At 49.6% G+C, this 26,964-nt stretch overlaps 1 long non-coding RNA gene across 3 annotated transcripts in view; it reads right to left on the minus strand.

Annotated features, from left to right (window-relative positions):
• Positions 1–13,228: 13,228 nt before the first annotated feature.
• LOC140427870 (uncharacterized) overlaps positions 13,229–26,964 on the minus strand; it is a 49,439-nt gene continuing 35,703 nt past the window's right edge. For all 3 annotated transcript variants that reach the window (XR_011948654.1, XR_011948653.1, XR_011948655.1), the window contains 2 exons: positions 14,928–15,100; positions 13,229–13,874 (listed from right to left, as the gene is read on the minus strand). This is a non-coding gene — a long non-coding RNA (uncharacterized lncRNA). The remainder of the gene's footprint in view (positions 13,875–14,927; positions 15,101–26,964) is intronic.

Below are 26,964 nucleotides of genomic sequence, written 5' to 3' on the forward strand. Positions count from 1 at the left end.
TTGAATATCGTTACTGGCTTCACTGGGCAGGGCGATGGGAAGCTCACGGCAGTTCCCGCTTGCTACAACACTTAGAAATCTTCCCGGAGTATCGCACCCTAAGGAAACAGCAGCAGTGTGAAACAATGATCAAGTAAGAATTAAATGCTCAGTTAGACACATTTTAAAAACACATGTTATCAAGTAAAATTTAACATAAGTGTCAAGTACAATCAAGATTTTTATTTTTGCTGTTCATGATTTCTGTCAAAAAAACGGGGGTGTTATTTTTGCTATTTAAAGTTCTAAAAAGTACTCTCTTCATATCTGAGAAGTTTTTCTATTTGTACTAATATAGCCAGAGAGGTCCACAGCACAGAAAAGGCCCGTCAGCCATTGCGTCGGCACTGGTCAAACATTATCACCTCAGTATTCTAATCTCATTTTCCAGCATTGGCCTAAAGCCTTCTATGCCTTGGCATCACAATACAAATCTCGATACTTCTTAAATGTTATGAGGGTGTCTGTCTCCACCACCCTTTTCAGGGAGTGAGTTCCAAATTCCTATCACCCTCTGTGTGAAAATGTTTTTCCTCATCTCCTCTAATCCTCTTGCCTTAAATCTATGCCCTCTGGTCATTGATCCTCCCATCAAGGGGAAAGGTTTCTCACTATCTATGCCCTTATAATTTTATGCATCTCAATCATGTGCCCCCCCCCCCCCCCCTCTCAGTCTCCTCTGCTCCAAGGAAAACATCCCTCCCACCTACTGTGGATTCCAGAACTGCACGCAATGCTCTAGCTGTGGCCTAATCAACATTTTATGCAGGTCCAGCATAATCTCCCTGCTCTTAAACTATATGCCTGGGCTAATTAAGGCAAGTATACCATATGCCTTCTTAAGTATACCATATTTCCTTGGATCCCATGGGCTCTTACCTTCATTGTCAATCTCCCATGTGAGACTTTATCAAAAACCTTGCTGAAGTCCAAGTAGACTACATGAAATGCATTGTTCTCATCTACACGCATGGTCACCTATTTGAAAAATTCAATTAAGTTGGTCAGACATGACCTCCTGTTAACAAAACCATGCTGTCTATTCTTGATTAATCCCTACCTCTCCAAATGCAGATTAATTCTGTCTCTCAGAATTGCTTCTAATAGTTTCCTGATTTATCCCTTTGTCCCTTCTTGAATAATGGTACCCCATTGTCCATCTCCTCTGGTACCTTTCCTGTGGCCAGAGAGAAATTGAAAATTATTACCAATGCTCCTGTTATTTCCTCCCTTGCCTCACTCAACAGCCTGTGATCCATTTAATCTGACCCTGGATATTTATCTACTTTTAAGCATGACAGGCCACTCAGAACCGCCTTTCTCTATGTTAATTTCTTTAATTTTAATCTTCTCCCTGATTCCCATACCCACACCATCCCTCTCACGAGTGAACACCGATATAACGTATTGATTTAAAAACATTCCTCCGACTCCATACACAAATTCCCACTGTGGTCCTTGATGGACCTTAATCTTTCTATAGTTATCCGTTCACCCTTAATGTACTTGTAAAACAACTTTGATTTTCCATTATTTTACCTGCCAGCATCCTTTCATGTCCCCTTTTTGCTCTCCTAATTTCCTTTTGAAATTCCCTTTTGCACATTCAAATCTCCCTGTAAGGACACTGGTCCCATTTCGGTTCAGGTGCAATCTGTCTGCTAGTTGCAACCTGTCTGCCTTGTACAGGTCTCACTGTCCCCCAAAACAGTCCCAATGTCCCAGAAATCTAAAGCCCTCCCTCCTGCACCACCACTCCAGCCACGCACTCTTCTGGACTAACCTCCTGGGCGAAATTCTCCGTTATCGGCGCAAAGTCCGCCGATCGGCGCCAAAAGCGGCGTAAATCCGACTTTCATCACGCCGCCCAAAACGTCGCAAAGTCTCCGGCCCGGAATGGGCTAGCAGCGACGTGACGGGATCCGCGCTTGCTCACATGCTTCACGCCATGTGGCATCATACACGCCGCACGGCGTGACGGCTCATCAGGACGCGCTGCTCGCCCCCCCCCACCCTACCGGAACACCCGACCGGATGGCCGCCCGCCGCTCAGCCCCGAGGTTCCAGTCACGGGATGTGGAGGTGCTCCTGGACGCAGTGGAGCAAATGAGGGAGGCCCTGTATCCCGGACACGGCCGCAGAGTTGCCCCACGCCACAGCCGGCGTCTGTGGAGGGAGGTGGCAGAGGCCGTCACCGCGGTGGTCCTGACACCACGGACAGGCACCCAGTGCCACAAGAAGGTGAACGACCGCGTCAGAGCAGCCAGGGTGAGCCTCCCCCTGCCCGATATCCATATCCCCCATATCCCCCCTCCCCCATATGCCCCCTCCCCCATATCCCCCCTCCCCATATCCGCCCTCCCCATATACCCCCTCCCCCATATCCCCATATCCCCCCTCCCCACATCCCCCATATCCCCCTCCCCATATCCCCCTCCCCATATCCCCCATATCCCCCTCCCCATATCCCCCTCCCCCATATCCCCCTCCCCCATATCCCCCCTCCCCACATCCCCCATATCCCCCCTCCCCATATCCCCCTCCCCATATCCCCCTCCCCATATCCCCCATATCCCCCTCCCCCATATCCCCCTCCCCCATATCCCCCCTCCCCATATACCTCCTCCCCCATATCCCCCTCCCCCATATCCCCCCTCCCCATATCCCCCCTCCCCCATATCCGCCTTCCCACATTTCCCCAAGTGAATCCAGCCCTAACCTTAACCTTTGCAATGCACGCGCAACCGATGGCGTGCATTCATATACCTGTCTAACACTGTTGCCTTTTACCCCTGCCACCCACCCCCCCCCCCAAAGGAGAAACGTGCACACAACACCAGGGAGCATGTGAGGACTGGAGGAGGCCCCGCTGATGAGAGGCCACTGACCGAACACGAGGAAAGGGCCCTGGAACTGGCTGGCGGACCTGAGGACCGGGAGGTTGCTGATGCAGAGGTCGGGGGCGTATTAGCAAGTGAGCCACCGACAGCCCGTCCCCATATCCCCCCTCCCCTATATCCCCCTCCCCATATCACCTGATCACTGCCTGCGTGTCTAACCATGCATGCTTCATTGTGTATCGCAGGAGCAAACGTCGAGGCACCCATCCCCGCAGATGCAGACCGCCTGCAGGATGCACCTCGGAGACCACGGGAGACGGAGAGACCCGGACCCTCCGGCATGCGACGCCCGCATGATGCCCCTCGGAGGCCACGGGAGACGGAGAGACCTGGACCCTCCGGCATGCGACGCCCGCAGGATGCCCCTCGCACACCACGGGAGACGGAGAGACCCGGACCCTCCGGCATGCGACGTCCGCAGGATGTCCCTTGGAGACCACTGGAGACGGAGAGACCTGGAGCACCAGGGAGATGACGCCCCCGTCTCGTGCGGGTGCGATGATGCAGGCGTGTGCCACCCAGCGACGAGTGGGGCAGCCACAGGCCCCCGTCACAGCCGAGCCAGGACACCACTCCCCAGGACACCACTACCCAGGACACCACTACCCACGACACCACTACCCAGGACAGCACTACCCAGGAAAACGAAATACCGGACAGTGACACAGAGTGGATGGGTGGAGACGAACCCCCACCCCAAAGTGCCATGGACTCAGAGTGGGACGAAGAGCACGACACAACGCCACTGCTGTCACCAACACCCTCCACCATCGCAGAAACACTCACCTCGGTTGGGCACTTTAGTGATGAGGCATCTGGTACACTCACTGGTGCGCACAACACAGCCGTCCCGGTACAGCAGGTGGAGGTAGGAGTAGCAGAGGGGCCGGGCGGTCGGAGGGCAGCCCAGCCCAAGCGATCATCTGCCGCCCAGATGGATCCCGGGTTCCTGGAGTTACCACACCCACACATAGATCTGATGCAACCACCGAACCGGAGACGAGCGAAGAGGGTGACGGCTGGCTTGCGGCGGCTGTAGTCGCAGGTGGAGGAGTCCACCCGCGTCCAGGAGCTGGGAGTGGTGCCGGTCATGCGTGCCACCCAGGCCGACACCGCACGGGTGGCGTCCACGGTGGAGGCAATGGGTGCGACGGTGTTTGACATGGGGAACGGTTTGCGAGGCCTGGGGCTTTCCGTGCAGGCGGCGTCTGTGGCCCAGGACATGGCTGCCCTCTCACAGGAGGCCATAAGCCAGTGCCAGCGCCAGATGGCAGAGGCGCTCAACGCCATGGCCCAGTCTCAGCAGTCCATAGCCCAGTCTCTGCAGGCCATGGCCCAGTCTCAGCAGGCCATGGCCCAGTCTCAGCAGGCCATCGCTGAGGGCATCGGCGCCATTGGCCATGTGCGAGCCGGTGTCGCACAGTCGCAGACAGGGTTTGCCAATCCCCTGAGCTCCATGGCTGCAAACCTGCAGACCCCTGTCGATACCAGCACGGGCCTCCAGGACTGGCAGCGCCAGATGTCAGGGGGGCGTCGGATGGCCAGTCCGTTCGCATCCCCCACCCATGTAGAGGCCTGGGGGCCATCGGGCACCCCGAGGGAAGAGGAAGTGCTGTGGTCCGTCTCGGGTCCCCCTGTAGGGGAGGTGCCGGAACACCGCGACACCTCGGACTTCCCCCCTTCCGTCCCAGGTGCATCGGGTGGGCAACGGTCAGGACAGGCTGGCAGCTCGACATCCCAGTCGCCCGGGCCGCAGTCTGGCCCATCTAGGCCAGGACGCCCCAGGAAACAGCCGCCAAAGGGATCCCGTGTCAGAGGGCAGGAATCACAGGAGTCCACCTCCAGTTCTGCTGTGCCGTCTGGGGAACCACGTAGACGTAGTCAAAGGGCCCGTAAGGCCAAACAATTAGACACTGAGTAAGTTGGCACGGGTGCAGGGCACAGATGAGTTTTAGGGGCTAGGGCACGTGCATGAACTCCTTTGGTTATTAAAGTCAATGTTACACCTACAGAAGCTGCCTTTGTGCTCTGTCCAACGCGTGCGGGGATGTCATGTACGTTGAGCGCAAGTGTTTGTGTGTGAGGGGTGGTCTTACCTCAGCCCCAGGTGAGTCTGCCCCCTTCCCCCTGGGCCGCCATCAACATCCCCCCGGGCAGAGGACAGGACCGTGCGCTGCGGTGTCACAGCCGCATGCAGGGATGGTCCGGGTGGATGGTGGTACTGTGGCCATGGGTCAGACATAGTCCAACGATGTGGAGCCAGGAGCTCATCGCAGGGCGGGTTGTCATCATCCTCCATGGCTTGTGATAGACACGCGTCCACCGGCAACTGTGTGAACCCGGCCGTTGTGCCGCAGGTGGATCGGCAATGGGGGGATGGTGTGCATGCGGGTGGGGTGGGTGGGGTTGGGGAGAGGGGTGAGGGTGCTGGGTGGGTGGATGGGTGGGGGGTGTGGGTGGTCGGCCGTTGCCATGGTGTGCGGTCTGTGGCCATACTACCCGATTCCCACGCCCATCTAGTCAGTGAAGCGGGCGTCTATCAGTCTGTCCCGTGCCCGCTGGGCCAGCCGGTAACGGTGGACAGCCACCCGCCTGTGTCTAGCCCGTCTGCCCTGACCATTGCCCCCATCCCCCTCATCTGGGGAGGACTGCGCCTCTTCCTGCTGCTCCTCCACTCCGCCCTCCTCTGCCTGCGGCACATCGCCCCTCTGCTGGGCTATATTGTGCAGGACGCAGCATACCACAATGATGCGGCCGACCCTATCTGACCGATACTGGAGGGCGCCCCCAGAGCGGTACAGGCACCTGAAACGCATCTTCAGCACGCCAAAGCACCTCTCGATCACTCCCCTTGTCGCTACGTGGGCATCATTGTTGCGGTTCTCCACCTCATTGCGTGGCCTCCGTACAGGCGTCATCAGCCACAATCGCAATGAGCAGCCTCTGTCGCCCAGCAACCAGCCCCTCAACCGGGGATGGCGTCCCTCGTACATGCCGGGGATGGATGACCGCGACAACACGTATGAGTCGTGTACACTGCCCGGGTAACGGGCGCAGACGTGCAGGATCATCATGCGGTGGTCGCAGACCACCTGTATGTTCATCGAATAGGTCCCCTTCCTATTGGTGAACACGGCCCTGTTATCTGCAGGTGGCCGCACGGCGACGTGCATCCCATCAATCGCGCCCTGGACCATGGGGAACCCGGCCACGGCAGAGAAGCCCACGGCCCGGGCACCTTGGCTGGCCCGGTCCACAGGGAAGCGGATGTAGCAGTGAGCCATGGCATATAGAGCGTCTGTCACTGCCCGGATGCACCGGTGCACCGATGTCTGCGATATGCCGGACAGGTCCCCACTCGGTGCCTGGAATGACCCCGTTGCATAAAAGTTCAGGGCCACCGTAACGTTGACGGACACGGGGAGAGGGTGTCCCCCGCCAGTGCCACGCGGTGACAGGTGTGCCAGCAGGTGGCAGATGTGTGCCACGGTTTCCCGCCTCATCCGGAGTCTCTGGTTCGTGAGGTCCTGGTATGACAGCCGGGGCCGGTACACACGGGGCGCCCTCGGGTGCCTCCATTGCCGTGGGGCCGCGACGTCCTCCTCCCCCTCCTCGTCCTGTCGGTCAGGTGTCCCTCCAGCCTGAGCGGCTGCCGCCTGCCCCTCTGCGGCAGCCTGCGCTGCCTCTCTGGCACGCTCCTCCTCCTCCTCATCCAGGGCAACATAGACATTAGCGGCTGCCGCCACGGCGGCCAACATCGCTGGATGATCGGAAAACACGACGGCTTGGTGGGGGGGGATTCCCATAATGGGCTACGAGATGAAGGCATGTAAAATCACCGGCTCCAATGCACCCCTCCCTGATGAGCTCAACGCATTCTATGCACGCTTTGAACAAGAGGTCAGCGAGAGCGAGCCCTCCACCCCACAAGCCTCGGATGAACTTGTATCTGAGATCACCATTGCAGACGTCAGAGCTGCCTTCTCGAAGGCCAACCCTCGGAAAGCCACTGGCCCGGATGGGGTACCCGGACGGGCACTCAGGTCTTGCATGGTCTTGTGTCCTCGGCCCTCTACTATATTCCTTGTACACCTATGCCTGTGTGGCCAAATTCCCCTCCAACTCGATTTTTAAATTTGCTGATGACACCACAGTAGTGGGTCGGATTTCAAACAATGACGAGACAGAGTACAGGAATGAGATAGAGAATCTGGTGAACTGGTGCGACGACAATAATCTCTCCCTCAATGTCAGCAAAACAAAGGAGATTGCCATCGACTTCAGGAAGTGTAGTGGAGAACATGCCCCTGTCTACATCAATGGGAACGAAGTGAAAGGGTCGAGAGCTTCAAGTTCTTAGGTGTCCAGATCACCAACAACCCGTCTTGGTCCCCCCTTGCCGACACTATAGTTAAGAAAGTCCACCAACGACTCTACTTTCTCAGAAGACTAAGGAAATTTGGTATGTCACCTACGACTCTCACCAACTTCTACAGATGCACCATAGAAAGCATTCTTTCTGGTTGTATCACAGCTTGGTATGGATCCTGCTCTGCCCAAGACTGCAGGAAATTACAAAAGGTCGTGAACGCAATCCATCATGCAAACCAGCCTCCCACCCATCGACTCTGTCTACAATTCCCGTTGCCTCGGAAAGGCCAGCATAATTAAGGACCCCACGCACCCCGGACATACTCTCTTCCACCTTCTTCCGTCAGGAAAACAATACCAAAGTTTGAGGCCACGTACCAACTGACTCCTGAACAGCTTCTTCCCTACTGCCATCAGACTTTTGAATGGAGCTACCTCGTATTAAGTTGATCTTTTCTCTACACCTTGCTATAACTGTAACATTATATTCTGCAGTCTCTCCTTCCTTCCCTATGTACGGTATGCATTGTTTGTACAGCATGTAAGAAACAATACTTTTTACTGTATACTAATACATGTGACAATAATAAATCAAATCAAAGCAAAAAAATGAACAGGAGCCGGTTTTGCACAGTGGGCTAAACAGCTGACTTGTAATGTAGAACAAGGCCAGTAGCGCAGGATCAATTCCCATACCGGCCTCCCCAAACAGGCGCCAGAATGTGGCGACTAGGGGCTTTTCACAGTAACTTCAATGAAGCCTACTTGTGACAATAAGTGATTATTATTATTATTATTATTAGGGGAACAACATTCACTTCCCTCCAATCATCCGGTGCTACTCCAGTGGAGAGTGAGGATGCAAAGATCATCGCCAACGGCGCAGCAATCTCCTCCCTCACTTCCCTTAGTAACCTTGGGTATATCCCGTCAGGCCCAGGGGACTTATCTATCCTGATGCTTTTCAAAATTTCCAGCGCATCCTCCTTCTTAATATCAACCTGTTTGAGTCTATTAACCTGGTTCACACTGTTCTCATGAGCAACAAGGTCTCTCTCTCTAGTGAACACTGAAGCAAAATATTCATTTTGGGCCTCCCCTATGTCCTCAGACTCTAGGCACAAGCTCCTTCCACTATCCCTGATCGGCCCTACTCTCACTCTGATCATCCTCTTATTTCTCACACAATGTAGAACGCCTTGGAGTTTTCCCTAATCCTTCCCGCCAGGGCTTTTTCATGCTCCCTTCCAGCTTTCCTAAGTCCATTTTGAGTTCCTACCTGGCTACCTTGTAACCCTCTAGAGCCGTGCCAGATCCTTGCTTCCTCAACCTTACGTAAGCTTCCTTCTTCCTCTTGACTAGAAACTCAACTTCTCTTGTCATCCAAGGCTCCTTCACCTTACCATTCCTTCCTCATCTCGTTAATTACCTTAAACTGCAAAAGCCTTCAGCACAACGAGGATGCATTCACCCTCAGAGCCTCCTCCCACAACCCAGCCTCCATTTCCCCCCCCCACCCTCAGTTACTCCTCCCATTTCCTCTTGACTTCCCCTATCAGGCTCCTTCCCAGTCCATTAACTCCTTGTGAATCTCGGGTACCTTGCCCTCCCCCACTCCTTCCTTCAACACCACCTTATCCTGTAATCCCGGGGGCAGCAGATCGGGAAAGGACGGCACCTGCTTCCTCACATAATCCCGTACCTGAAAGTATCCGAACCCGTTCCCACTGGGCAGCTCATTTTCCTCCTCCAATTCCTCTAAGCTCAAAGCTGCCCCCACAAACAGGTTCCCAAACCTCGCATCCACAAATGATTCCCACAAATTGGCGCCCACACTGAGGCACCTTCCAACATCAGATGCTGCTGCCACTATCCCCTCAACCACAGGCCCGTCACCACCACAGGGCTCATGGAATACTTGGCCAGTGAGAACGGTAGAGGCGCCGTCAACAATGCCCCTACCCCTGCAAGAGGCCACCTCCATCTGCCCCCACACCCACCCCTCTCCCACTATCCACTTCCTCACCATAGCAATATTTGCCGCCCAATAATAATTCTTTATATTTGACAAGGCTGGCAACCCCGCATCCCTCCCCCTCGCCCCTGCTCCAACAGCACCTTTTTTACCCGTGTGGTTTTCCCCGCCCACACAAACCCCGAGATCAAAGCATTAACCTTCCTAAAAAGCAGTGATTTTGGGACGAAGATCGGGAGGTTCTGAAAAACAAATAAAAGCTTCGGCAGCACCATCATTTTCATTGTCTGTACCTGCCCTGCCAGCGATAGCGGCAGCATAAGCCACCTCTTGAAATCCTCCCCCCGCTCAAATGATCCACCAGGCCCGCCAGATTAAATTTGTGCAGCTGTTCCCATCCCCATGCCACCTGGATGCCTACATACCTGAAGCTCACCCCTGCCACCTTGAACGACAGCTCACTCAACCTCCTCTCCTGCCCCTGGCCTCGATCGGGAAGACCTCACTCTTCCCCATGTTTAGCTTTTATCCAGAAAACTGGCCAAACACTTCTAAAATACTAATAACCGCCCCGATGCTTCCCAGTGTGTCCAAGATATAAAGCAACTAGTCATCCGCATATAGCGAGACCCTGTGTTCGACCGCCCCCCCACACACACACAATCCCTATCCAACTCGACACTCAAAACGCCATTGTCAATGACTCTATTGCCAAGGCAAAAAGTAACAGAGAGAGTGGGTACCCCTGCCTTGTCCCACGGTGTAGTCCGAAGTATCCCAAGCTCACCCGATTTGTCCATACGCTCGCTACCGGCGACTATACAACAATTGGACCCAGTCCACAAATCCCTGCCATACCCAAACCGCCCCAGCACTTCCCACAAGTACACACATTCCACCCAATCGAATGCCTTCTCTGCATCCATTGCAACCGTCACCTCCACATCCTGTCCACCGGGGGCATCATTATCACGTTCAGTAATCTCCTGGATTTTGCCGACAGTTGCCTCCCTTTTACGAACCCCGTGTGATCTTCCCCTATCACCCCCGTACAGAGTCCTCAATTAGCGAGGCCAAGATCTTTGCCAACAATTCGGTGTTCTCATTTAGCAACAATATCGGGCTGTAGGACCGGATCTTTATCCTTCGTTAATATTCGGGATATGGGTGCCCCCCTTGTCCCGTGCCTCATTGTATGTCCTGACCAGCAGAGGCCCCAGACCCCCTGCACATCTTTGGATTGTGGGGGCGAAAACCACACAAACACGGGGAGAATGTTCAAACTCCACACAGACAGTGACCCAGAGTTGGGATCGAACCTGGGACCTTGGCACCGTGAGGCAGCAGTGCTAACCCACTGCGGCACCGTGCTGCCCCGGGATGTGGTATCTTACAAACAAACACGGCATTAAACTACCTTAACATCACAGAAATATAGCTTACAGTTCAACAATGCTAAACAATAAAAAGAAACACTAACTTCTAACTGATACCTTCTTCATCTGCAATCAAGCAAAACCCTTCACAGGTCAAAAACACTTTAAAATAGTTAGCAAACACAGGATTGCCAATCTTTGGATAGAGGGATCTTGAGAGACTGCATGGAGAGAGAGAAATTCTTTCAGTAAACAACTTGCAGAACCCTGTCTGTCAGATCAATGCTGAATCTCTGACTGCCTTCTGCAGAAGCTGCTGTTCAACTCACAGTCAAAAGTAAATTCGGTCTGTTACAGACCCGACTGCTCTGATTAGTTACATCATCCCATGGCCTATTTGTTTAAACATACTGTCTTAATTATCTATTCCCCAGAAACCATAATATAAATCCATTCAGCATCTCTTTGTAAACATATACAGGTTGGAAAGAAGGGTGATCTCACTTTTACAACATCTTAATTGCACTTTCAGGAACCACAAAGTCTGGCTATCTTTTAAAGCAGGATTAAAAAAAAATATTGGCGGGACTCTCCGACCCCGTGCCAGGACGGAGAATTGCTGGGCAGGGGGGGGCGCGATTCACACGATGCTGCTTCGACGCCACTCCAGTCTTCCGCTCAACGCGCCCCCACCCCTGGTGATTCTCCCCGCGCGATGGGCCGAGTTAGGCCGAGTCCCGCCGGCGCAGTTCTCGTATGGTCCTACCCGGCAGGACCTCGCTGTTCAGGTTGCGGGTGGCGGCCTGGTGGGGGGAAAAGGGGATCTGACCCGAGGGGGGGGGGGGGGAGTGCCTCCACGGTGGCCTGGCCCGCGACGGGGGCCTACCGATTGGCTGGTGGGCTTATCCTGGTGGGGACCTATGTTCCTTCACGACGGGCCCCTGTAGCTCTCCGCGATGTTGCATCGGGGTCAGTGCAGAGAAGGCAACCCGTGCATATGCGGGAACTCGTGCTGGCCTTAGCGCGCATGCGCAGACCCGTGGCGCCCGTTTTGACGCCCGTATCGGCAGCTGGAGCAGCGTGAGGCTCTCCAGTGCCATGCTGGCCCCCTGTGCGGTGCAGGATCGCTGATCCTAGAGGCCTGTTGACGCTGTCGTAAAATGCTCTGGCGTTTTTGACGGCGTCAACACTTAGCCCCAGGATCAGAGAATCCCGCCCATTATTGCAGCAGATACATACACATCCTAACCCTGGCTTTTAAAACATTTCTGCAACAAATACATATAATGTACATACCATTTCTTATATTCATCACATGTTAGACCTAAAGTAGTTAGTTCATCACATATACCTTTTTAATTTTAGCAAATGCATTTTGTTGCATGCATAATCTGTAAGTATTAATTTTCTATTGAATCTCGACATAATTTTTCCTAATTTACACTACTCCTCTCCTGAAAATGCTGATACATACTAGAAGAGGTCGCTCGCAGTTTTCCAGTATCTCAAAATGTACTCCTTCTAGTTGAGACGGCTGCGGCCAATATTGGCACTCAAATCATCTCCAGACTAACTGTCGGTACTCCAGCTAGACTCGGGATTGGAACGGAGATTGTTTTAACTTCAGTTCCACATTGAGTTCTGCATTGATTTACATTAGGGCTAATATAAGACATTAGACAAACATATAAATAAGGACCTACTTTAGGCTAAGCTGTGGATCTAAATATAGTACTGTAAATTCAAATATTTTCTATATGTACAAGGTAGACTGACCTATATTTCTACATTGAAAATAGCTGAGCTTATTTTCTTTTAGCAAATACAGGCAAGAGAGAGGGAAAATAATGATTAAGTGTTGGAAGCAGTTGCATCAGCTCTGGTTATTGTATTCTAGGCTGAACAAGCAAAAACTGCTGAAATGTTTGTTTGTCTAAAATTGAATTTGACGTCTGTCAAGGCTTGCGGTTTGAAATGCATGTTCTGAAGTGAGGTAAACCATGGCAGTAGTACTGAATGTAACAGCTGCTTCTCACCTTCTGTGCTATTCGTGTCTTTCAGGTCTCAGCAGGCCACTTCTTACATTTCTCATTGTGTGCCATATTTGACTGTGCAGCTGATTTTCTTCTTAATAACAGAAAACATAGGATTTCCATGCTATTTCTCAGAATGACTGACTCCATTCATGTTTAAGTACAAGTAACTATCCAGAAAGCAACCCCACGCCGGACTCAGATTGCCTTATCAGGTGAATGTACAGGCAGTATATGTGACAGATAAGTGGGCAGTATATGTGACAGAGAAGTGTATTACTAACCGGTTTGTTAATTTCCAGGATCTTCTCGTGAACCTAGTTATTCTATCCCAATCCCAACTCATCGTACTATAAGGAGAACATAGGGACTGAGGAACCACTCTCTTATTTTCTCCCCTTTTTCCTGGTTTCCTAAACCAGGTAATGACTGTGGCAAACAGAGCTGACAAGTAAATTGCTCCCAGGCCTCGGTCAATGCTATTGTGATCTCGACACTGGAAGGTTTGTGTGTATGTCAATCATAGTAAATACATTTGCTTTTGTGAAGCATTCTTTTATTTTGTCCCTTCTCATCTTGCCTTTTCCTGCTGTTTTTGTCTTGAAAAATAAGTTTTCTGTCACGTATATTTAGATTTAAAACTCACTTCCATCAATTTATCATTATTATTGTAACACTTTAGCCTAGATGTTAGTGTTTGAACCCTTAACATGACATTGCTTTCTATTTTGATGGAATTATTATCCAATTTAACACATTCATCAAATGGATCCCATATGCCTTAAGCATTTACACAGTCATAATGCACAGTAATTTCTAGGTTTAAGGGATTGATATTCATTAAATGGTAAGTATCATATTGTTTGCTAAATTACAAATATGCACTAGTACACATGACCACCTATTGAACATTCAGAGATTTGTATTGTCTTCAGATATATATATAAAGTAGACATATGCATTCATTAAGAGTAACTGTATCTCAAAATAGATCATTTGGATTGAATTGGCATTAAAAGTAATCATTGCATGGGTGGTGCAGTGTTTCGCACTGTTGCCTTGCGGCGCCGATGACTCTGATTCGATCCCGGCCCTGGGTCACTTTCCCTGTGGAGTTTGCACATTCTCCCCGGGTCTCGCCCCCACAACCCAAAAGATGTGCACGGTAAGTGGATTGCCCCTTAATTGGAAAAAAAAAGAATTGACCACTTTAAATTTTATTTTGAAAAAAAGTAATCTTTACAATTCTGTTTGCTAACATACACTAACCATCATTGGCTCTGATCTAGATATTTATTTATCAACAAACCCATTACAAAATGGCTGTTTGGTGACCGCATAGAAAAGTTCATGCATAGGCATCTTACAAAATTTCAGTGAGTACAAGTTCTATTAGCTTCAACTTCTATAAATGTTTGCTATTAGTAAGTTGCGATATTAGTTTAACATTATATTAATTACAGGACATATGAGGTGATTACAATTTAATACAGTATATTCATGTTTATTTACTGTTCGTCATTTTTCACTAAGTTTCTCAGGTTTATAACAAAGAACAAAGAACAAAGAAATGTACAGCACAGGAACAGGCCCTTCGGCCCTCCAAGCCCGTGCCGACCATGCTGCCCGACTAAACTACAATCTTCTACACTTCCTGGGTCCGTATCCCTCTATTCCCATCCTATTCATGTATTTGTCAAGATGCCCCTTAAATGTCACTATCGTCCCTGCTTCCACCACCTCCTCCGGTAGCGAGTTCCAGGCACCCACTACCCTCTGCGTAAAAAACTTGCCTCGTACATCTACTCTAAACCTTGCCCCTCTCACCTTAAACCTATGCCCCCTAGTAATTGACCCCTCTACCCTGGGGAAAAGCCTCTGACTATCCACTCTGTCTATGCCCCTCATAATTTTGTATACCTCTATCAGGTCTCCCCTCAACCTCCTTCGTTCCAGTGAGAACATACCGAGTTTATTCAATCGCTCCTCATAGCTAATGCCCTCCATACCAGGCAACATTCTGGTAAATCTCTTCTGCACCCTCTCTAAAGTATAGTTACTCATTTTTGCAAATCCTACTTAAATGCATTGCAAAACAATTAATGATTGATGCAAATATTCATTTTTACAGTTTAACACATTGGTCCCAGTAATAGCAAATCATAGCAAAAATATGCTGCAGCTAAAGCAAAGGTAAAAGTTAAATTGCTCAGAAATGAGCCAAGATATCTACCATAATAATTGTGGGTTTGCCAGTGAACACAATGCAAAGATGAAGCCTGTGTTTTGTCCGCCAGGCTTCCTCGATTCCAGCTTTTCCTCTAACAGTTTCATGAGTATTAGATACAATCAGGTCTCTCTCCGTGCCATAGTATGTTCACTTTCCCTGAGAATCTGTGGCAGCAGCTGCTCATTAGACAGAAGATAATCATAACAATTTGACAAGAACAACAAATAGAGCCGCGTGAAGGACAAGAAAGAGTGCAAGTAGAGAGCTAACTGAAAGAAAAAGAACAGAAAATAGGAAAAACTCCAAATCAAGGTAACAGAAATTTAAAAGCTGTAATGGAGAGACTAAGGCAGAAAAAAATACAAAACTAAAAGAGAACAAAAGACAAAATCTGGATGAAATACAAGGTAAGAAACCAATGATGAGAAAAGAACAATTTATAAAAATTGTTATGGTTTTGGTGCAACAAAAAAAAGTAAATGGGTGTTAATCCTCTGCATATTAAATGTGGTTGATTGTAAGTTTGTTCATTGGGGATTGTGATTTGCTCGAGAAATTGAGGCTTTCGGGGGAGTAACATGCAATCAGGGCAGAAAGCAAGCATTGGGCCCGCTAACGCATATCTTTGTGGTGCTACTTGACAATCAAGCTACCAGAAATGATAATCTGATGTCCAATCAGAAGTATGCAACCCACGATTTTTAATGAAACCTGTCTTAAGTTCACACACCGGCAGAATTTACAGCAATCTTAAATTCACGAAAATGAGGGTCATGTAATAAGTGAGATCCTGGGGTTACAAAGCAGACACGTCCCCTTCAAAAATAAGAATAGTGTTGCCCCATGGTTGTTTAGAAAAATACAAGGGAAGATAAAAGAGGAAAAAAAATCTTATGATAGTCACAAAAAATTCAACGCTGCAGATAGCCTACTGGAGATTAGAACGTACAGGGATCAAGTAAAAAAGAAATACAGATATCAAAGAGATGACATGAAAAATATTAGCAAGCAAGATTTTGAAGAGCAAAGGATACTTAAGGAAAAATGTGACCTATCTGAGATGAAGAAGGAAACTTGTGTGAAAATGCAGAGGATATGGGAGGAGTTTTAAACAAGTTTTGTTGTCTTTGTGCTCACAGATTCTCAGGGAAAGTGAAAGGATGATGTGGATATAGTAATCCAAGAGGAGCAGTGAAATATTGGATAAAATCATTTTAAAAATATGTTTATTGAAATTTTTGTTATAAACAAAATAATATAAAACAATTAATTCAAGTTACAATGACAAATAACATGACAAACAATTAAAAACACAAATTAACTTAACCCTCAACATTCAATTAAACCCCTTTACAACGGAAGGTGACTAACTCTTTAAAAAAGGAAATGAATGGCTGTCAGCTTAGGTAGAACCCTTCTACCAACCCCCTAATGGTGTACTTAACCTTCTCCGAATGTAAGAACGACATAAGGTCACCCAACAAAGTTGAGGCAGAGTAGAGTAGGAGATCTTCACCCAAGCGGAACCCGTCTCTGGGCTAATAATGAGACAAAGACAAGGACATCCGCCTTTACTTCTGTTTGTAGCACCGACGAGTCTGATACCCTGAAAATGGTCACCAGTGTGCATGGCTCCAGATCGACATTATGTTCTCTGACATAGTGTTGAAGAAAGAGACCCAGAAGTTCACTAACTTGTGACAAGACCAGAACATGAGTGTGGTTAGTCGGCCCCCGAGAACTTATCCTCCACCCCAGAGAAAAATCTGTTCATCTTCGCCCTGGTCACATGAGTCCTGTGCACCACCTTGAATTGGATCAGACTAAGTTGAGCACATGAGGGCATGGAGTTGACCTTGTGAAGAGCCTAGCTCCACACCTCATCATCCAGAATAAGTCCCAATTCACCCTATCCATTTCACCTTTAAAGGTCGTACTCCAGGCACATTTAACAAGGACTAGGATGAGTGCTGTTTGAGGGGGTGGAGGATAAATGTGAACGCTGAGGGAGGGGCACGGCAAATCATGTGTGTATTTGTTCTGTGCATGTCCTGAGCTGGTGAGATTATGGGTCTCCTTCTTCAGCACCATGTCGCCGATTCTGCAAATGGAATTGGAGCCAAGTCCCTTAAGGGTCATATTTGGGGTGTCAGGTCTGCTGGAGCTGCAGACGGGTGCGGGGGAAGATGTCTTAGCCTTCACCTCGCTGATCGCTCGCAGGCGAGTTCTGTTGGAGTGGAGGTCAGCTTCTCCATCCAAGGCCTCAGTACGGCTGGGGATAATATGGAGTTTTTGCACCTTGAGAAAACGAAGTACACCATAAGGGGTGCAGTTGAGGGCTTCTACAAAATATGGCAGCCATTTATTCTGTACTTTAAAGAGCTTGTCACTGTAAGCCATTGGGGTGGGGTACTATTGTTTCTTTGGTTTGTTTTTATTATTGTTTTGAACTTTATCAATATGTTTAATAAAAAGATTATTTAAAAAAAAGATCAGGTCATCTATGCACAAAATAAATCTCCCCCCCCCCAACCACACCTGGCCAAAGACAAAATCCTCTTTAACAGGGAGGAGGGTGGTGCCAAGGGGAAAGAGGGTAAAGCCTTGCATAAAGAAAATTGTGAATCTGGAAGTATCTAAACAAATTGGAACCAGGGAGTTGAAATTTCACCGACAGCTCCTAAAGCTAACAAACCCACCCCCTCACGAACAAGTCCCCAAACCTCTTCAAACTCCTCCCCTCCCATGACCTAAATGTCGAGCTTAGACCCACTGGCAAAAAGCGGTGATTATTGCAGATAGACGCCAGCAAAAACATGGAACTAAGTTTGAAATGCTGTCTGAACCACTTCCAGATTCTCAGGATGGACACTGAAGTGATGCCCAATCATGGACCACCCAGATTCCCAGTTAATGAAAGCTGGATCTGGCACAGCGAAAAGGTAACATCCCCAGATAGGCTTCCCTCCCTGAGGGATTAACCGGGAAGTATTCACTCCAGATGTGGAAGGCCGATGCTTGTGGGTGATTCCCTATATCCATGGGGGTAATTTATTTCAGATGCCAATCAGAAGATGGCACCCCCATGTCTGTGGAGCCAGCAAGGCCGGCTCTATCAGGCCTGGCCCGGCCCAACTGACAGCACAAACCACCCCACCCCAGAACAGAGTGCCAGAGAATCTGGAGAGAAAACTCGACTGTGCTGGAGAGATACACATCGGTTTTCTCACTGAAATTGACACTCTGAAAAATTATTGGAAGATTCTGCCCAAAGGGTTTAAAACACATTATGATTTCTAAGTTTGTTTTTGGATATTATCCAATTTCATGGCCATTTAGGATAATGCACTTCGCTGATTGAAGTAGAGTCAGGATGCTGGCAGAGGGTCTGGTGTAACTACTGCAACTAATGAGGTTATGAGGGTATGCAGTGTTGATGAGAAAACATTTGATCAATACCCTTAACTTGACCACTCTAGTCAAATCATTAAGCTTTTTCCTAGGTTCCATCCATGAACTGGGTAGTAATGCTCCTGGTATTGACCCTGTTGGCAATGTCCTCTAACTACCTCCTCTCCAGCAGCATGAAGGCTTCCTACTCCTGGCATCTGCTCTGCATAGAATAGAATGCCTACAGTTCATAAGGAGGCTATTCTGCTCATCGAGTCTGCACCGACCCTCCGAAAGAGCACACTAACTAGGCCACTCCCCTGCTTTAATCCCAGCTAACCTTTGGACACTTAGGGGCAATTTAGCGTGGTTTAGCCACCTAACCTGCATATCTTTAGGCTATGGGAGGAAACCCACACAGACACGGGGAGAATGTGCAAACTCCACACAGTCACCCAAAGTCCGAATTGAACCCGGGATCCTTGCACTGTGAGGCAGCCATGCTAACCACTGTGCCGCCATACCACCCCGACACGTATCCTGCACTAAACCCTCCAGTGCAGTATCAGACAGCTTTGGTCCCTTGTCTCTCCCAGCTTCAGCCATTTCACTGATCCAAAAGCAATGTACCACAGATGCTGGAAATCTGAAATAAAGACAATAAATCGTGGAAAACCTCAGCAGTTCTGACGTCTCGGCCTGAAAATTCAACTTTTTTTCTCCACAGATGCTGCCTGATGGGTTTTCCCAGTAGCATGAACTCCTCCCAATATAAACCGCATCCCCATCCTCGGCTCCCCTTTATTGGCATGTGGTCAATAAATTTGCTGAAGTCCATATGATGAAGGTGCTCTTATTTTGTTGGCCTAGCCAGCTCCTCCCACATCCCAAAATTATAACTTAAAATGCAGTCCTCTTCAAGGAAGACCCAAAGCAAAGAGGGGCCAAACACAAATTATTTGCACTGGATGGAATGTATGCCATTGTCTTGAGGTCAGAATGTTTTCGCTTTGATTGGTGAAGCAGCGCTGCAAAATGTCAAAAGCACCTTTTACTGGAAATAGTTATGGGTGCCCTGCCCCACTGCTCCCTATATTTAACCAGCCATTTCCTCCTGGAAAGCTTTAGCTGCCTCTTCACCATTCACTGCCTATAAAAGGTACCTGTATGGACAGCATAATTTTTCTCACCTTTGAATGAATGGGAAAACCTTCTTGACAGGTGGAATCATGAACTGAATCTTACCTCTCAAAAATGCATTGTGGGCATTAAAATAGAGGTCAAAGTTTTGAAGCAGGAACCACCTACCTTGAATCCATTCACTTCAGGGTTTTAACGGAGGACTGACGGTGGGGGCAGTGGGGTGTGCGCATGCTTGATCATTTCAATTTTATCATGAAGCTGCTTCATTCTAATAGTCATTCTATTTTTAACTCATATTGGGCCTCATGAAACCTGGCCAACAGCAGAAGGCCAGGAAGAGGAGTTTTTTTTTTCTCTGGGCCAGACGAGCTGACCAGTAAACCACCGCCTACATCACTGTGATCTGTCTTCTCCAAAAGGCCATCGACTCCCTCACACCTTACTCCCACCCCTATTCTCTCCCAAAACCCAGCACCATACTTGTATGCTGTCAGACTGGCTCAACTTGTGTTATATTGGGAGGAGTTAACAGGCTGGCTGTGCACTGAAACCTGCAGAACAAAATTTAGCAATGTCCTGCAGTTAAAAATTAATGCATCTTTAAAACTGAAATCCAGGCCATTGTTTAAGCATGTCAGTGGCATACTTAATATTAACTCTGGTGCTACTATGGGCTTCACTGTATTGGTCTCCAGTGCTGTTGTGGGATAGGGTGGTTCCAACCAATGTCAGAGTCTGGGCTGCAAAGGATACATGTGATTTCCTGAAGCTAACTCTTTAATCAGCGGAGGCCCATGAAGAGCTAAGAGGTGCCAACCCTTCAGGATTGTCCTTGACGCTCCAGGAATTCAAGATTAATAACTGGTGCAAGGCAGGAGAAATGTCATGACTACTTTTTTTGCCAGTTTCTTTAAACACTTTAATTTATTGGAAAAATATTCGACACAGATAAAAAGGTTGGTTACAGTTTTACTGTCGATCAAACGATCAGGTGATTGTGAGCCTGGTTGCTTTCCAATTGGCTATGGAATGTGCTGTGAGGATAGACAAGCCAGGGAGCATGAGAGTGGGGTGTATGGAGTTCACGTGATAAGACCTCCAGGAGTTGGCAATATAGTTAGGGCTGAATTTTAATTCCCAAAAACTGGTGGGTTGGAATAGTGTAAAATATCTGGGAAAGAAACCAAACCTACCAACTTGAGGTTTTAACAGAGGCTCGTGGGAAACAGGTTGGTCATTTAAGTGTTATAATGAGGCTGTATGCCTTGATTTTAAAAGTCATTCGGCTTTTAACTACAGGTGGCTGGGTTTCCCAGAAGCCTAAAGGAGTAGAGATGGGCTGAATCAATGAATAGGTGCTTTTTCAGGAGGAGTGCTTCCTCCAAGCCTAACAAGCTAGAGAGTGGGCATACCCTATCAACCACCACAAACCCCTCTCCCCTGACTACATCACTGGCCCCATCATCACCAGTGGACTTCCCTTTTGACCTTGTACACCATCTATTATCCCCCCCCCCCCCCCCCCCCCCTCACTACCGCCACCATTTCAGTACAGCATCAACATTTGGTCCTTTGGATCACCATTGGACTTCTATTAGTACCATCAGACCTGACAACTATTGGACTCACACTGTCACCATTATTGGAACCTCACTGTTGGAACCAATGACCACCATGGGACCTCCCACCCTCAGAATCCAGAACCTCCTATCCACCCCATGATCTGATCTCCCATTCCAGTGATTCAAATCCCTCTATGATATTTCATACTCTCCCAATACACATCCCTCTTCTGGAGGCTTTGGCCCTTCAAAGCTGACTTTGCAGCAGAAAGATATTGAGCTTGTCAATAGGTTCTCTGTGGGTGGGAGCCCAATTTAAAGGAGATTGCACTTAAATTCTGCAGGATATTTGGGGAGCCATTCTCTTTGGTTTGCCACCTTGCAACAGCCCCTTTGCATAAAAGGGGCATGTAGGGCAGCACAAGTGGATAGCACTGTGGCTACACAGCGCCAAGGTCCCAGGTTCAATTCCCCGCTGGGTCACTGTCTGTGCGAAGTCTGCACGTTCTCCCCGTGTGTGCGTGGGTTTCCTTCGGGTGCTCTGGTTTCCTCCCACAGTCCAAAGACGTGCAGGTTAGGTGGATTGGCCATGATAAATTGCCCTTACTGTCCAAAAAAGTTGGGAGGGGTTATTGGGTTGCGGGGATAGGGTGGAAGTGAAGGCTTAAGTGGGTCGGTGCAGATTCGATGGGCTGAATGGCCTCCTTCTGTACTGTATGTTCTATGTTCCATGTAAAACATGCCTCCAGACTAAAGTTCAGGCCAATGCGACAGGGTGTTCCCTGGGAAGTGTGCATAAAGGTGCAAAATGTCATTGCTGTAGTTAGTAACAACATGTACAATGGAAAACATTTCTATCCATGTAAACATTGGGTTATTCATGTAAAGTCTTGATGGTCACATAGAATTCATCCGAGACCAGGCAGCTGTGGAAATTCAGTCAGTGGGAGCAAGTTCTGAATCCTCTCCAGCTGCTGAATTATTTCCTTTTGGAAACCAATGAAGTGCTACTCTGGGTAGGGCTGCCCCCTACAACGTGGCTGTGCATCTGTGAAGGCTGATTTGACTGTTGTGGTTAGAGGGATCAAGGGGAATTAAAAACAACTAAAGGCTATTGTCATCTTCACAGTCAACGGTAGAACTATTGCCTTTTTGGAGCTGATGGTGGAACTGTTGCAGAAGGTGGCATAACTCTGCCATTCTTTCTTTGGTGACTCAAAGACAATGAAAACAAGTCTCCTCAGGTCCCCCAGGTACAATTGTTGGAGTTCATTTAAAATGGAACTTTCTTTAATGAGCAAAAGGCCAATGCATGTAAAGCAAAATGGTCTGATAGGTTACAGTGAAAACACTGCAATGCAAACTGCAGCAAGACTGCCTGCAATGATTTTTTTTAAGCACATCATAACAATGGAATGAATCTGCCTGGTTTATAGACTGAGCATTTTTGGTGGGGTTAAGAGCCTTTCCCAAAATTTGAAAATTTGGTTTGGGTCTCAATTCACGTATTTTTAAATATTTGTAAAGAATAACTGAGCTGCAGCATATGCTAGCAAGTTCCATTTTTAGCTCAGCAAAAATAGTCATTGGAAAATTGGGTGTAGAAAGATCAGATTATGTGAGGTCAAAAATTGATTTTCTGTCCAGTGCATGCTGTGATGGAGAATCTGTTATATAGCCAAGGGTTAATAATCTAAGGCTGCTGAAAGAAATGGGCCAGTTGAGGTCAGTTACACAGGAAATGTAATTAGACGGGAAAAAAAAATCAAGATTCCACAAAAGCAGGAAGGTTTTACATTTCGTTGACTGCTTTCTTCCATTTGATTTTTTGACTCAGATTGAATTTGTACCTCACTGTCCTTGCAAACAACCACCTCTGTTTCAACTTCCTTTTCCTCTCCAGAGTCCTTGAATGTATTGTTGCTTCCCAAATGTGCTACTTTTACCCAGAAACCCTCTGTTTGAACATCCAATAGGATATTTGCCATAGTACTGAAACAACACTTAGCAGAGTCACAAATGACAGCCTATGTGACTGTGACAAAGGAAAACTTTCCCTCCTCATCCTTCTTGGCTGGTCTGCAGCCTTTCACGTGGCGGCCGCATTATCCTCTTCCGACGTTTCTCCAATGTCGTTCAGCTATGTGGTGCTTTCAGTACGTTCCATTCTAACCTATTGAATCATAGCAACAGAGTATCATTCACAATGCCCTCTCTTCCCCAGTGTGTCTGATGCACGATCAATGACCACTAAAGCGAGGTTGTAGTCCAACTGAAGGCTTTAATAAGCTAGATGTTTCCCCCAGCAGCTCAGGTACAGAAAGAAGGCTGCTGGGGCGGCACGGGCTCTTATACCCCGCCTTGCAGGGCGGAACTACCGTACAGCTTGACCAATAGGAAACATACAATATCTACCAATGGTGTTCCAGCATTACAAGGTACCGTAATACCTCTACACAGACTACCACATTCACCCCGTTAAAAAAGAATCAGGCGGGGGTGGTGGCTTGATATTACAAAATGCTAACGTGGTAGAAATTATAGTTATGGAGGTACCGTAATACCTCCGTACAGCGTTTTGTCTTATTGTCGTAACTATTTACAGATTCACAATTAACTATATACACTTTAAAATGAATCAATCAGTCGATCGGGGGCCCTGGTCGTCCTCTGTGATGGTCGGAGCTCTGGTGGTGCCGCCGGTGGAGGCTCGGGCATCTGTGACTCCGGAAGTGTGGCCTCGATCTCTGTGGCAGCTTCGACACCCCTAGACGCCGCTGGTGGGGAAAACGATTGACCTGGGAAGGGAGCGTCTGCGGGGTGCATCGGTGGGTGGGAGGGCCTAGATGGGGCCGGCGGAAGGATCGATCCTCCTGGGAAGGGGGTGGCTGTAAGGTGCACCAGTGGGAGGGAGGGTGGGACTGGTGGCTGGGGTGTGCGTGGGGATCCGGCGGGCGCCAGGTCTCGTAGGGAGACCGTACCTTGCCGGCCGTCGGGGTACACCATGTAGGCGTACTGGGGGTTAGCGTGGAGAATATGGACCCTCTCGACCAACGGGTCCGACTTGTGCGCCCGCACGTGTTTTCGGAGCAGGATGGGTCCGGGAGCTGCCAGCCAGGTCTGGAGCGAGGTCCCAGAGGAGGATTTCATGGGGAAGACAAGGAGACGTTCGTGAAGTGCTTGGTTGGTCATGGTACAAAGTAGTGACCGGATGGAGTGGAGGGCATCTGGGAGGACTTCCTGCCAGCGGGAGATTGGGAGATTCCTGGACAGTAGGACGGTCTTCCAGACCGTTCCGTTCTCCCTCTCTACCTGTCCGTTACCCCGGGGGTTGTAACTGGTCGTCCTGCACGAGGCGATGCCCTTGCTGAACAGGAATTGACGCAGTTCATCGCTCATAAAGGAGGACCCTCTATCACTATGTATGTAAGCGGGGAACCCGAACAGTGTAAAGATGCTATGGAGGGCCTTGATGACGGTTGTTGCGGTCATGTCGGGGCAGGGGATGGCGAATGGGAACAGGGAGTACTCGTCAATCACGTTCAGGAAGTACGTGTTGCGGTCGGTGGAGGGGAAGGGGCCTTTGAAGTCCATGCTGAGGCGTTCAAAGGGACGGGAAGCCTTTATCAGGTGCGCTTTTTCTGGCCTGTAGAAGTTCGGTTTGCACTCCACGCAGATTTGGCAATTCCTGGTGGCTGTCCTGACCTCCTCGATGGAGTAGGGCAGGTTGCGGGTCTTGATAAAGTGGAAGAAGCGAGTGACCCCTGGGTGGCAGAGGTCCTCGTGGAGGGCTCGGAGGCGGTCCACTTGTGCGTTGGCACATGTGCCGCGGGACAGGGCATCAGGAGGCTCGTTTAGCTTCCCGGGACGATACTAGATCTCGTAGTTATAGGTGGAGAGTTCAATCCTCCACCGCAAGATCCTATTGTTTTTTATCTTGACCCGCTGTGCATTATCGAACATGAAAACAACTGACCGTTGGTCAGTGAGGAGAGTGAATCTCCTGCCGGCCAGGTAATGCCTCCAATGTCGCACAGCTTCTACTTTGGCCTGGGCCTCCTTTTCGACTGAGGAGTGGCGGATTTCGGAAGCATGGAGGGTACGTGAGAAGAAGGCCACGGGCCTGCCCGCTTGGTTGAGGTTGGCCGCCAGAGCTATGTCAGGCGCGTCGCTCTCGACCTGGGAGGGGAGGGACCCGTCGATGGCGTGCATTGTGGCCTTTGCAATGTCTGCTTTGATGCGGCTGAAGGCCTGACGGGCCTCTATCGACAGGGGAAAAATTGTGGATTGGATCAGGGGACGGGCCTTGTCCGCATAGTTGGGGACCCACTGGGCATAGTAAGTACCGTAATACCTCTACACAGACTACCACAGTGTACAATTGTTCCAGATTTTCTCTGTCCGTCCGGTAATTTGGTGTTTCAACTTGTGTCCCAGGCCAGGCCTTCATGGGACACAGGGTTTGATTCTCTGCAGGGAATCCAGCATCAGTACAAAAACATTTCCGATGTCCTCTGCTGGCGCTGGCATAGAGGTTCATGCACCGTGCCAATGGCAAGTTGCAAATAGGTCAAATTGACCCATTGGCATCCTATTAACGGGCTGGGCACCAGATTCTACATGCCTCCATGATTCTCCAGCCCTCTGGGCCAGGATTCACGTGAGTGTGGATTGGTGCAGGTATTTCCTGGTGTGGTCCTGGCATGGTGGACCTCGTGGTGGGCCAAGGGGGTAAGTCTTCAAGGTGGGTGTCCCCGAAGTCCATCGGAGGGCCCCCCCTGCACAATGCAGAGACCCCCACAAGAGACCCCTCCCCCCCCCATAAGAGCACCCTGCCTGGAAGCCAGAGAGCAGTCCAGACTGAGACGGTGAAAAATTCACTGCTTTAATACTTACCTGCGCCCGACACCCTGCTGCCACAATCCGAGAAAGCAGCAGCTGTAAATTCGTAGAAAGCTAAAACCGCAGGCTGGATTCTCCAAAAGTGGGGCTATGTCCCCACGCCGACATAAAAATGCTGACGTTTCACTCCCCAGTTTCCTGCACAAAATAAGGAGCTATTCACGTACATGCAGGAGGCTAGCAGGGATCCGGGGAGCATCACGCAACTTTGGCTGCGGATACGGGCCCCCAGACTTCCGATTCCGAGTCTGCGCATGCGCACGGCGGCGGCCTCCAGCAGCCGCACCGAACGCCATGGTGGACTCGGACCGCAGACCATCATCAAGAAACAAGGCCCCAGGGCAGCATGGTGGCGCAGTGGGTTAGCACTGCGGCCTCACAGCGCCGAGGTCCCAGGTTCGATCCCGGCTCTGGGTCACTGTCCGTGTGGAGTTTGCACATTCTCCCCGTGTTTGTGTGAGTTTCACCCCCACAACCCAAAAATGAGCAAGTTAGGTGGATTGGCCACACTAAATTGCCCCTTAATTAGAAAACCTGAATTGGGTACTCTAAATTTAAAAAAAAAGAAACAAGGTTCCCCCGATCGGGCCCGTGCCCCTGCATCGGACCTGCCTGATTGCTGCCCGGGCCACCCATAAGGCCCCCCCCCCCCCCCCCCCGGTGCTGGATCCTCCGCCCCCCCCCCCACCAGGGCGGCCGCGGACTAAGTCCGCAGCCGCCGCGCAAGAATCCTAACCGGGAAGACATGGTTTGAACCACGCCATCGGGAAATCGGCCAGTCAGGATTGGAGTATCGTTGGTAGGTCCTCTGGCAATCGCCCCTCCAGCCGCATGGCATGATTGATGGATGAGCGATTCTCCGGGACCCAGAGAATCGCCGGAGCAGCGCCAGTCGCGATCCAGTTGTGAATATCGATTCTCCGCCCCTGCATCAAACGTGATTTTGGCGCGGAGCTGTGGAGAATCCAGCCCCACATCTCTAGGGTTTAAATCCCCTCAGATCATGATCTGCAGGGCTTTCATTCACATCAATGGGAAATTGC

Source organism: Scyliorhinus torazame, chromosome 8 (assembly GCF_047496885.1).
Source record: "Scyliorhinus torazame isolate Kashiwa2021f chromosome 8, sScyTor2.1, whole genome shotgun sequence".
Taxonomy (NCBI): Eukaryota; Metazoa; Chordata; class Chondrichthyes; order Carcharhiniformes; family Scyliorhinidae; genus Scyliorhinus; species Scyliorhinus torazame.